At 36.8% G+C, this 13638-nt stretch overlaps 1 pseudogene; it reads right to left on the reverse strand.

The window, feature by feature from the left end:
* Positions 1–10019: 10019 nt before the first annotated feature.
* Positions 10020–12185, reverse strand: LOC122229566 (annotated as a pseudogene).
* Between the last annotated feature and the right edge of the window lie 1453 nt (positions 12186–13638).

Raw genomic sequence — 13638 nt, forward strand, 5'->3', positions numbered from 1 at the left:
AGAGAGCTTCTGTAGATGACTGGCCCAAAGGAAAGAGCAGCCAGATACAACAGTATAGTGCATGAAACATATACCAAAGATACTCCCTGAAATGTAAGGTACTGGACAGTATATAACCTCTTCTTCATAAAGCCCTTACTCTCAGGAACAAGAAACATAACAGGCTTTGCTAACATAGAGAAGAAGGCAGACACTTAGGCAAAATGCTAGGACATAAGAATTTATCCCAAATGAAAGAACAAGATAAAGTCTGGGCCAAAGATCTAAATGAAACAAATATAAGTAGGATGCCTGATACAGAATTTAAAGCACAATCATAAGGACACTAGATGGGCTGAAAAAAAAAAAAAAGGAAGACATCATGGAGACCTTTACCTGAGAGATCAAACAGTTAAAAAAGAAGCAGTCAGGAATGGGCAATGCAAAAACTGAGATTGGAAGCAGACCTAATGCAATGAGTAGCAGGATTGAAGAAGCAGAGGGATGAATAAGTAATGTACAAGACACAATATGGAAAATAATGAAGCTGAACAAAAAAGAGAAAGAAGAATAATGAAGCATGTGACCAGACTGAGGGAACTCAGTGATTCCATCTAACATAATAACATTTTTTTTTATTTTTTAATATATGAAATTTACTGTCAAATTGGTTTCCATACAACACCCAGTGCTCATCCCAAAAGGTGCCCTCCTCAATACCCATCACCCACCCTGCCCTCCCTCCCACCCTGCCCTCCCTCCCACCCCCCATCAACCCTCAGTTTGTTCTCAGTTTTTAACAGTCTCTTATGCTTTGGCTCTCTCCCACTCTAACCTCTTTTTTTTTTTTTTTCCTTCCCCTCCCCCATGGGTTTCTGTTATGTTTCTCAGGATCCACATAAGAGTGAAACCATATGGTATCTGTCTTTCTCTGTATGGCTTATTTCACTTAGCATCACACTCTCCAGTTCCAGAAGAAGAAGAAGAAAAAAGGGGGACAGAAAATTTACTTAAGGAAATATAACTGAAAACCTCCCTAATGTGGGGAAGGAAGCAGACATACAGATCCAAGGTACACAGAGAACTGCCATTAACATCAACAAAAGAAGGCAAACACCAAGACCTATTGTAATTGAATTTGCAAAATATAGTGGTACAGAATAATTCTTAAAAACAGCAACACAAAAGAAGTCCTTAACTTACAAGGGGAGACCCATAAGGCTACCTGAAGAGTTCTCAACAGAAACTTTGCAAGCCAGAAGGAAGTGGCATGATATATTCAACTTGGAGAAATCTCCACACAAAATGTTCTATCCAGAAAGACCATCATTCAGAATAGAAGGAAAGATAAAACTTTCCCAGAAAAACAAAAACTAAAGGAGTGTATGACCAATAAATGAGCCCTAAAAGAAATATTAAAGTAGACTCTTTGAATGGAAACGAAAGACCAAAAGTGACAAAGACGACAAAAGAACAGAGAAAATCTCCAGAAACAATGACAAAATAAGTAATAAAATATTAAAAAAACAATGTTTATCCATAATTATTCCAAACATGAATGGAATGAACACTCCAATCTAAGACATAGGATAAAGTCAAAATGGATAAAACAACAAAACCCACCTATATACAGCCTAAAAAAACCCTCATTTTAGACGTAAAATCACCTGCAGATTTAAGGGGAAGTGATGGAGAAACATGGGATTCAAAAGAAATCCAAAGTAGCAATACTTATAGCTGAAAAAGTAGATATTAAACCAAAGACTGTAGGGGTTCATGGATGCCTCAGTCAGTTAAGCGTCTGACTTCAGTACCAGTTATGATGTCATGGTTCATGAGTTTGAACCCCACATTGGGCTCTGCACTATCAGTGTGGAGTCTGCTTGGGATTCTCTCTCTCCCTCTCTCTCTGACCCTCCCCAACTCGCACTGTCTCTCATTCTAAATACATACATACATACATACATACATACACAAACAAACCAAACTGTAAAAAGAGATGAAGAAGGGCACTTATCATAATAAAGGGAACTATCAAAGAAGATATACATATTTATGCCCCCCACCATGAAAACACCCAAATACATAAAATTATTAACAGCAAAGATTAAGAAAACATCATTCTTAGTAATACAATAATTGTAGGGGACTTTAACACCCTAGTTACATCAATGGAAAGATCATCTAACAGGAAATCAACCAAGAAACAATGGCTTTGAGAATCATTCACCATGATCAAGTGGGATTTATTTTTGTGCTGAAAGGGTGGTTAAATATTCATAAAGCAATCAACTCAATACCCCACATTAATAAAAGAAAGGATAAGAACCATACGATCCTTTCAACAGATGCAGAAAAAGCATATGGCAAAGCACAGCATCCATTCATGATAAAAACCCTCAACATAGTAGGGATACAGGGAAAATACTTCAACATAATAAAGGCCATATGTGAAAAACCCACAGCTACTATCATCCTCAATGGGGAGCAACTGAATGCTTTTTGTTTATGATCAGGAATAACACAGAGATGTCCACCCTTACCACTGCTATTTAACAGATCTCGACGTTCTAACCACAGTAATCCCACAACAAAACGAAATAAACGGCATCCAAATCAGAAAGGAAGAAGTCAAACTTTCATTATTTGTAGATAACATGATACTCTATATAGAAAATCTGAAAGACTCCACCAAAAATTTACGAGAACGGATACATGAATTCAGTACAATCACATGATATAATCATCAACATATAGAAATCTGTTGCATTTCTATACACCAATAATGTATACTTAAAAAAAGCAGAAAGAGAAATCAAGGAATGAATCCCATTTACAACTGCACAAAAAACAATAAGATGCCTAGGAACAAACCTGACCAAATAGGCACAAGATTTGTTCTCTGAAAACTATAGGATACTTATGAAAAAAATTGAAGAGAAAACAAATAAATGGAAAGACATTCCATGCCCATAGATTGGTGGAACAAATATTACTAAAATGCCTCTATTACCAAAAGCAACCTCCACAGTTAATGCATTCCGCATCAAAATGCCAACATTTTTCACAGAGCTACAACAAGCAATCCTAAAATCTGTATGGAACCACAAAAGACCCCAAATAAACAAAGCAATCTTCAAAAAGAAAGTCAAAGCTGGAAGAATCACAATTGCGGAGTTGAAGTTATATTATAAAGCTATAATGATTAAGACAGTATGTACTGGCACAAAAATACACACATATATCAATGGAACAGAATGGAAATACCAGAATTGAAACCATAACTATATGGGCAATTAGTCTTCAACAAAGCAGGAAATAATATCCAATAGAAAAAGACAGTGTCTTTGGGGCGCCTGGGTGGCTCAGTCGGTTAAGCATCTGACTTCGGCTCAAGTCATGATCTCGCGGTCCGTGAGTTCAAGCCCCACGTCGGGCTCTGTGCTGACTGCTCAGAGCCTGGATCCTGTTTCAGATTCTGTGTCTCCCTCTCTCTCTGACCCTCCCTCGTTCATGCTCTGTCTCTCTCTGTCTCAAAAATAAATAAACGTTAAAAAAAATTAAAAAAAAAAGAAAAAGACAGTGTCTTTAACAAATGGTGTTGGGAAAACTGCAACATGCAACACAATGAAGCTGCAAACAATGCAAAACAATACAAATGCAAAACAATGAAAGCTGGACCACATTCTTACACCACACACAAATATAAATTCAAATGGATTAAAGACCTAAGTGTATAACAGGAAACCATCTAAATCCTCAAGAAGAACACAGGCAGTGACGACATTAGCTGTAGCAACTTCTTTCTAGATATGTTTCCTGAAGCAAAGGAAACAAAAGCATAAATGAACTATCACAACTTCATCAAGATAAAAAAATCTTCTGCACAGTGAAGAAAACAATCAACCAAACTAAAGGGTACCCTATGGAATGGGAGAAGATATTTACAAATGGCATATTTGATAATGGGCTAGTATTCAAAATATATAAAGAACTTATAAAACTCAAATTCCAAAAAACAAATAATACCATTAAAAAAGTTCATGAATAGGCATGTTTCCAAAGAACATACAGATGGCTTCTAGACACATGAAAAGATGCTCAACATCATTCATCATCAGGGATAGAAATATCAAAACTACAATGAGACATTACCTCACACTTATGAGATTGTGGTTTATATACACAATGGAATACTACGTGGCAATGAGAAAGAATGAAATATGGCCTTTTGTAGCAACGTGGATGGAACTGGAGAGTGTTATGCTACATGAAATAACTCATACAGAGAAAGACAGATATCATATGTTTTCACTCTTATGAGGATCCTGAGAAACTTAACTGAAGACCATGGGCAAGGGGAAGGAAAAAAGGTTAGAGAGGGAGGGAGCCCATACATAAGAGACTCTTAAAAACTGAGAACAAACTGAGGTTTGATGGGGGGTGGGAGGGGGGAGGGTGGGTGATGGATATTGAAGAGGGCACCTGTTGGAATGAGCACTGGGCATTGTATGGAAACCAATTTGACAATAAGTTTCATATTTAAAAAAAAACAATTATAAGAGAATAATATGAAAAACTATATTCCAACATATTGGACAACCTGGAAGAAATGGATAAATGCTTAGCAACATATAAACTACCAAAGTTTAAAGTGAAAGACAAAGAAAACTTGAACACAACTATACACAGTCAAGAAATTGAACCAGTAATTTGAAATCTAACAAACAAAAGTCCACGGCCAGATGGCTTCACATGTAAACTCTTCCAAACTCTTCTTAAAGAAGAGTTAATATCCACTTTTCTCAAACTATCTCAAAAAGTAGAAAATACAGGAACACTTCCAAACCCATCCCATAAGGCCTGCATTACCATAATACCAAAACCAGATGAAGACAACATTTAAAAGGCAACTATAGTCCTATATCCCTAATGCGCATGGATGCAAAAATTCTCAAGAAAAAAAAAATAGCAAACTTAATCCAACAGTACATTAAAAGAATCACTCACCTCAATCAGCTGGGATTTGTTCCTTGGCTGCAAGGATGGTTAAGTATTCACAAATCAACCAGTGTGATACACATTAATAAAAGAAAGGATAAGAACCTTATAATCATTTCAATATAGCAGAAAAAGCATTTGACAAAGTACAGCATCCATTCTTGATAAAAACCCTCAACAGTGTAGGGTTACAGGGAACAGACATAAACATCATAAAGACCATATATGAAAAATCCACCTCTAATATCATCCTCAATGGGGAAAAAAACTGTGTGCTTTTCTTGTGAGGTCAGGGACAAGACAGGGATGTCCTCTGTCATCACCGTTATTTAGCATAGTACTGGTAGTCCTAGCCTCAGCAATCAGGCAATAAAAAGAAATAAAGGCATCTGAATTGGCAAGGAAGAAGTCAAACTTTCACTGTTTGCAGATAATATGATACTCTACATATAAAACCCAAAATACTCCACCAAAAAATTTCTGTGATTGATACTTGACTTTAACAAAGTCACAGGATATCAAAATCCATGTACAGAAATTGGTTACATTTCTATACACCAATAATGAAAGTGAATAAAGAGAAATCAAGGTATCATCCCATTTACAATTGCATCAAAAACAGAGACCTTGAAATAAATGTAATCAAAAGGTAAAAGATTTGTATTCTGAAAACTATAGAACACTTAAGGAAGAAATTGAAGATGACAAAAGAAATAGAAAAACATTCCATGCTCAATATTGGAAGAACCAATATTGTTAAAGTGTCTATACTACCCAAAGCAATCTATACATTCAATACAATCCCTATCAAAATACCACCAACATTTTTCACAGAGCTAGAAAGAGCAATCTTAAAATTTCTATGGAACCACAAAAGACCATAAATAGCCAAACCAACCTGAAAAATAAATGAAAATCTGGACATCACAATTCTGAACTTCAAGTTATATTACAAAACTGTAGTGATGAAGACTGTGGTAGTGGCACAAAAATGGACACTTAGATCAAGGCAACAGAATAAAAGACCCAGAAATGGACCCACCACTATACAGTCCACTAATCTTCAACAAAGCAGAAAAGAATATCTATTGGGAAAAAGTCTTCAAAAAATGGTTTTGGAAAAACTGGACAACGACATGCAAAAGAATGAAACTGGACCACTTTTTTACTTACACCCTACACAAAAGTAAATTCAAAAGAAATAAAAACCAAAATGTGAGACAGGGAACCATAAAAATTCTACAGGAGAACACAGACAGTAACCTCTTTGACATTGGTTGTGGAAGCTTCTTTCTAGATGTCTCCTTAGGCAAGGGAAACAAAAGCAAAATAAACTACTGGGACTTCCTCAAAATAAAAAGCCTATTTACAGCAAGGGAAACAATCAACAAAAATAAAAGGAAACATACACAACCGGAAACAATACTTCAAATGTCATATCTGATAAAGGGTTAGTATACAAAAAATACAAAGAACTTAGAAAACTCAACACCCAAGAGATGAATAATCCAGTTGAAAAATGGGGAGAAGACGTGAGTAGAGACTCTTCCAAAGAAGACAAAGAGATGACTTACATACACAAGAATAAATGCTCGCCATCACTCATAGGGAAATATAAATCAAAACTACAATGAGATACCACCTCACACCAGTCTGAATAGATAAAATTAACAACACTAGAAACGAGGTGTTGGTGAGGATGTGAAGAAAGGGGAACACTCCTGAACTGTTTTTGGAATACAAACTGATGCAGCCACCCTCAAAAACAGTATGGATTTTCCTCGAAAAGTTAAAAATAGGACTACCCGCTGATCCAGAAGTTTCACTACTAGATATTTACCCAAAGGATACAAAAATACTTATTCAAAGGGATACATGCAATCCAATGTTTATATAAGCATTATGAAACAATTGCCCAAGTGCCTGTATTTTCATTTTATTTCACACGATGAATATAAAAAGTATATTTTCTCAAACTCTATACAAAACAAAGGTTCTATTCAAATATTGAAGTGGCATAAATTTATAGAAAATTTTTGAAAATATCTTGTTCTTGTTGCTTATAGACAACTAGAGGATAACATCCTTTAATGTACTTATTTTCTCTCTCTCTCTCTCTTTCTCTCCCTCTCTCTCTGTCTCTATCTCTCTCTCACACACACACACATGTAACTGATACAGAATCACATACATTCCAGGCCTCCAAATTCCCAGAAAATCATGAAAGCAATCTAGTTACTTTCTGCAATAAATCTTCTACAGGTATATATTTACATACAAATGTACAGACATAAAACAAGCTTTTTGTAAATAATACTACAATAAATACAGGGATAAATTAGTGGTTTTGTTTTCTTTGGTTAAATACTCAGTAGTGGAATTACTGGATCATAGGTATTTATATTTTTAATTTTTTCAGGAACCTTCATACTGTTTTCCACAGTGACCACGCCAATTTGCATTCCAACCAATAGTGCACAACTGTTCCTTTTTACCAACAACTTTGCCAACACTTGTTATTTCTTGTGGTTTTGATTTCTATAAATGGATAAAGAAGATGTACTGTGTGTGTGTGTGTGTGTGTGTGTGTGTGTGTATGAAATCTTAGAATTTGTAGTATCGATGCACTTAGAAGGTATGATGCTAAGTGAAATAAGTCAGCCAGAGAAAGACATATATACCACATGATTTCACTCAGGTGTGGAATTTCAGAAACAAACAAACCAACCAAAAACAAATAAAGAAAAAAAGACAAACAAAAAACAGACTTAAAAACAAAAAACAAAATGGTGGTTGCCACAAGGGAGTTGAAGAGGGGATGGGGGAAATAGATAAAAAGTATTGGGATACAATTGTCTTAACAAGCAGAGAGCAATATATAGAATTGTTGAATCATTATATTGCAAATCTTAAACTAATGTAACACTGTTAAGTATACTTGAAAATATATAAATAAATAAATAAATAAATAAATAAATAAATAAATAAGAAATAAGCTTTGAGTTGCTGTTTATTTAAAAGGGACACTTATTATATACATTTCTCCATAATTCTTGTTTCTCAAAAATTGTGCAGTTCCTTCTGAGTATCTGGCACAGTTTTCATTCATTCTTTATAGTGGTTTTGTACATCCCTATTATAAATACACCACAATTTATCCAGCCCTTATTACCCTGGTTGTTGCCAATCTGAAAAGAAACAATTTAAACAAACAAACAAACAAAAAGAACAGGCTTTACATTATTATGCAATAACATTTTTATTGAAAAGTTATAAGCAGAATTCCTGAAAAGCAAGGCAAGCATTTCATTTAAGTAGAGAAAGCCATAACATTGCACATTTCTTCCAGCAATACACAGAGTGCCATTTTCCACATATTCTATGCACCAATAGATTTTTTAGTGATTTTTGGTTTTGATGGGTAATCAGATAATAAATAATATATACTGTACTGTAGTTTATCTTTTCTGTGGGGCCACAACTGATTGTTGTTAACAGTGGATACAGTGTTATATCAGTTGTAAAGTGTTATTGTGATTTATGTGGGCTAACATCCCTGAACCATTTTCTTTGCCACAAATAACTAAAGAAAATGTTTCTCAAATAAGAGAATCTTGACTAGGTTCCTAGCATTGGAGTCACAATTTCAACAAGGCTTTATTCTCTTTCGTCATGAGAAAAATGAGATTGTCCAAGATGGAATTATCACAAAGTCACAGAAACAAGCCTCTCCTGATGTACCTCACAGCGCTTGATCTCAGGAACAGCTGGTCAGCTTTCCCACCTGTGGTGTTTTTTTTTTGTTTTTTTTTTGTTTTTTGAGAGTGGTGAAAGCATTTTTCTCTTTGGTTTCATGCAGCAACCTGTGTTTGTGTGTGTTTCCACATGCAGTCACAAATCTTCTAAGAACGCCAACACAATACCTCTTTAATACTTATATAACCAGCTGTTAAATTGTACTCATTTCTGTTGGTCACATAAACCTTATTCATAGCTCTCTATTTTCCTCAATTTGTTCTCTTCTATGGTGAACCTTATGACTGTTTTACATTGGCTGTTAACCTCCCCCAACCCAAGTTCCCATCAGTTTAATCTCTACACATCCATAATGACTTATTGGTATCTTTATATAGATGAATTATAGTTTTATAAGGACACAAATTACCCCATGAGAACGAAGACTTACCTCTGAACATGATCTGAGCTGAGAAAGTCTGTTGAATATTTGCCGTGGCTTGTCAATTTCTTTGACAAGAAACACTTTATGTACCAGTACCATTTGACTTTCCTAAAAAGTTGTTTTTTCCCACAATGAAAATTAACAATATCCAGATTTCCAATGATAATTAACAAAGTTGAGCCCCAAAGGACAGTGAGAAATGTTTACAGAAGGTGTTTTCGTCCCTTTGGGCTGCTATAAGAGATTATCATGGACTAGGTGACATAACACAAATTCACTTTTCATAGTTCTGGAGAATGGAAAATCCAATATCAAAGTACTGGAAGATTCAGTGTCTGATGAAGGCCCATTTCCTAATTTACAGTTGGCCATCTTACTGTGTACACACGTAGCAGAAGGGAAAAGGGAGCTCTCTGGGGTGTCTTTTATAAGGGTATGAAATTCATCTATGACCATGGGAACAGAGACCCATCTCCTAATACCATCACATTAGAAGTTAAGATTTCAAGATATAAATTTGAGAGAGACACAAACATTCAGCCCACATCAGCAGGTGTAGGAAGAGAAAACTGAAATTTTTTTTAAGTTATCAGCTGATTTCAAGCATAATGGCAGTTGAGTTTAGCCACTTGGAAACAACTCATTAGAAACTAACTAACGTCCTTAAGCTTTTTGATTGAGTTAATATTAAAGATCGAATCTAACCACATGGTGCTTCGAGAGGGATAGAATAAAGTTCTTCATGCCAGAAAAAGTGACTGTGGAGACTTCTGGGGTCTTTGCCTCTTGGCCCTCTACATAATTTTCCGCATAATTTTCCGTATGTTCTGTTTAGAGACTGAATATTTCCCAGGACTATCTAAAGAGCCCCAACCACATTCTTGTTTCTCAGACTATAGATGAGGGAATTTAGCATGGGAGTGAGAACACTGCAAAATACAGACACAGCCTGCTCCTGTTCCGGGGGGTGGGAAGAATCAGGTGTCATATACATATAAACATATGGTCCTAGAAAACAACTTACCACCGTAAGATGGGAGGAATAGGTGGCCAAGTCTTTGTTCCTGCCTTGGGGAGATTTCATATGAAGGGCATATACCCTCTAAATGAGGGTATAGGAAGCCATGATAAATCCAAAGGGGATAATCATAAATGCAATTCCCATCACAAAGGCCACTAGTTCATAGGTGGAAGTGTCTTTGCATGAGAACTTCATGATTCCTGGCATCTCACAGTAGAAATGGTGTATTTCTCTGGAGCCACAGATTGGCAGACTCATGGTATAAGATGTGTAAGTTATAGAAGCTAAAATGTCCCCAATCCAAGACACTGTATGTGAGGAATAAGCTTAGAAATTCCCTGGCTTACATCAATGGGTTAACAAGGCATAAAAAGTACAAAGTCATAGGATGCTCACACCCACGTTTGGGGTAAACAAGATTAGGTAAATAAGTATAGAGAAGGTGGGGTGTAATGCCCCCGATTTCAAATCCGAGAGACCACCAAGGAGCTGATACCGATGCAAACGCACAAGGGTTTATTTGCAAGCTTGAGCTTGGGCCCAAGTATACCCGACACAGTGGAGCAGGGACTTGAACCCCTAGGTTAAAAGTCATAGCAGTTTTATAGGGGCCAGTAGCCAATGAGATTGTAACACACACAGAAAGTTGCATAGTCATGTCAGTCCACACGCAGGTGGCCAATTGAATTACAATTTACCCTATAGTAGCTGTTTGAACTAGCCTGTCACTCTGGTCAGAATTGGCACGCAAGTTTGGCGGGCAAAAGGCGGGGTTTAAGAATTGGCATGCAAGTTTGGCGGGCAAAAGGCGGGGTTTCCATTCTTTGGCGGTTAGGGGTTCCGCATTCTTATATGAGCCGGTTTCCAGTAAGGGTGTGCTCAGCGGCTTGACTAGGGTGGGGGAGTGTCTTAAGCAATAAGTAGGTCATGTGGGGGTTATACATGAGATGGTGGGTGTAGCACAAAATGGAGTTAGTCTTGCTCTGCTTTTCCAGGGGTAAGGGATTTTTGTTAAATTCCTTGGGTCCCACAGGGTGCAGAGGCTCCCGTAGAGAACATAGGTATATGAAATAAACAAGATTAGGTATTCAGGGCGGAAGTGCTCCCCAACTTAGTACTATAGCAGAAAGCTGTTTTCAAAGGAAGGAAGGACCAAATTAGGTAAACAGGTGAATAGGACTATAGACCACTGTGCTGTGGGTGAAGCTTCCCAGAGCAGAGCTGATTAGCAAAGAAAAGGTGCCTTATTAACCCTGAGGTTATTTTCTCTATCTGTCTCATCCCCTAGGCTAGCTAAGATAAACAGACTTGGTGCCTCATGTCTGTTGTAAACAACTTTCCGCCCAACTGTCCAGCACCAGGATTTTGTTTTGTATTAACCCAAACCCCTAACCCTGAATATCTTCAAGAACCCCTTTCCCTCATGTCCATGAGTTAATGTTAATAGATTTATTGCCTCTTTGTGCATGCCCATCACCATGTTTGTAATCTTTCTGATACAGACAAATTGGACAAGGACCCTTATTCTGGGCTCTTGTCTTTTCCCAGACATTAGCTATCTCTCATTTTTACTTCTGCATCCACTCTCTTGCTGGCCAAAAAAGAACATGAGATTTAGAGTCTATAACAACTGTAACCATTTGCATACAGTCCCTGTGGTTCATAATGACTGCATACCTCAAAAGGTTGCACACAGTCACATAACAGTCATAGGCCATTAGGGTCAAGAGAATGCTTTCAGCACCCCCTAAAGAAGAAAAATATCTAAGTTCTGCAGGTAAAACATGAGATAGTCTTCCTTCCAGAGAAAAAGTTGATTGCCATATTTGGAACAGTGCTGCTTATTAGGGCCAAGTCTAAAACAGAAAACTGGCTGATCACAAAATACATCAGGGTGTGGAGCCTTAAGTACATCCATATCCAGAGGAGCAGGATAAAGTTCCCAGTGAGTGCAGTTAGGTAGATCAGGATGATACTGTAGATAAGGATACTGACATACTTCATATTGGGGAAGAGTCAGAAGAGAATAAAATCGGCTATTAAAGTTTCGTTTCTTCTGTCCATATCTTCTGACATGACTGGCTGAACCAAAAAAGTTAAGGAAAATTAAATTAAGTACAATGTCAAAAGCATTGCCATTTTTTATTATTGATTCACTATTGTTGCATTAATGTGATGCAACAAACAACTTCCCAAATCTCAGTGACATATGAAAATAAACACTTATTTTTCTTGTTCCTAGACTGTTGTATAGCTGAAGCATTTTTCTTTTTTTTTAATTTTATTTTTTATTTTTAAAATTTTACATCCAAATTAGTTAGCATACAGTGCAACAAAGATTTCAGGAGTAGATTCCTTAATGCCCCTTACCCATTTAACCCATCACCCCTCCCACAACCCCTCCAGTAACCCTCAGTTTCTTCTCCATATTTATGAGTCTCTTCTGTTTTGTCCCCCTACCTGTTTTTATATTATTTTTGTTTCCCTTCCCTTATGTTCATCTTTTTCATCTCTTAAAGTCCTCCTATGAGTGAAGTCATATGATTTTTATCTTTCTCTGACTGAATAATTTCACTAAGCATAATACCCTCCAGTTCCATCCACGTAGTTGCAAATGGCAAGATTTCATTCTTTTTGATTGCCGAGTAATACTCCATTGTATATAGATACCACATCTTCTTTATCCATTCATCCATCGATGGACATTTGGGCTCTTTCCATTCTTTGGCTATTGTTGATAGTGCTGCTATAAACACGGGGGTGAATGTGTCCCTTCAAAAGAGCACACCTGTATCCCATAGATAAATGCCTAGTAGTACAATTGCTGGGTCATAGGGTAGTTCTATTTTTAGTTTTTTGAGGAACCTCTGTACTGTTTTCCAGAGTGGCTGCATCAGCTTGCATTCCCACCAACAATGCAAAAGAGATCCTCTGTCTCCACATCCTTGCCAATACCTGTTGTTGCCTGAGTTGTTAATGTTAGCCATTCTGAAACGTGTAAGGTGGTATCTCATTGTGGTTTTGATTTAGATTTCCCTGATGATGAGTGATGTTGAGCATTTTTTCATGTGTCAGTTGGCCATCTGGATGTCTTCCTTGGAGAAGTGTCTCTTCATGTCATTGGCCCATTTCTTCACTGGATTATTTGTTTTTTGGGTGTTGAGTTTGATAGTTCTTTATAGATTTTGGATACTAACTCTTTATCTGATATGTCATTTGCAAATATCTTCTCCCATTCTGTTGGCTGCCTTTTAGTTTTGCTAACTGTTTCCTTCACTGTGCAGAAGATTTTTATTTTTATGAGGTCCTAGTGGTTCATTTTTGGTTTTGTTTCTCTTGTCTCCAGAGACGTGTTAAGAAGTTGCTGTGGCCAAGATCAAAGAGGTTTTTGCCTGCTTTCTCCTCAAAGATTTTGATGGCTTCCTATCTTACATTGAGGTCTTTCATCCATTTTGAG

The sequence above is a fragment of the Panthera leo genome, chromosome A1, assembly GCF_018350215.1.
Source record: "Panthera leo isolate Ple1 chromosome A1, P.leo_Ple1_pat1.1, whole genome shotgun sequence".
In the NCBI taxonomy this organism is placed as follows: domain Eukaryota; kingdom Metazoa; phylum Chordata; class Mammalia; order Carnivora; family Felidae; genus Panthera; species Panthera leo.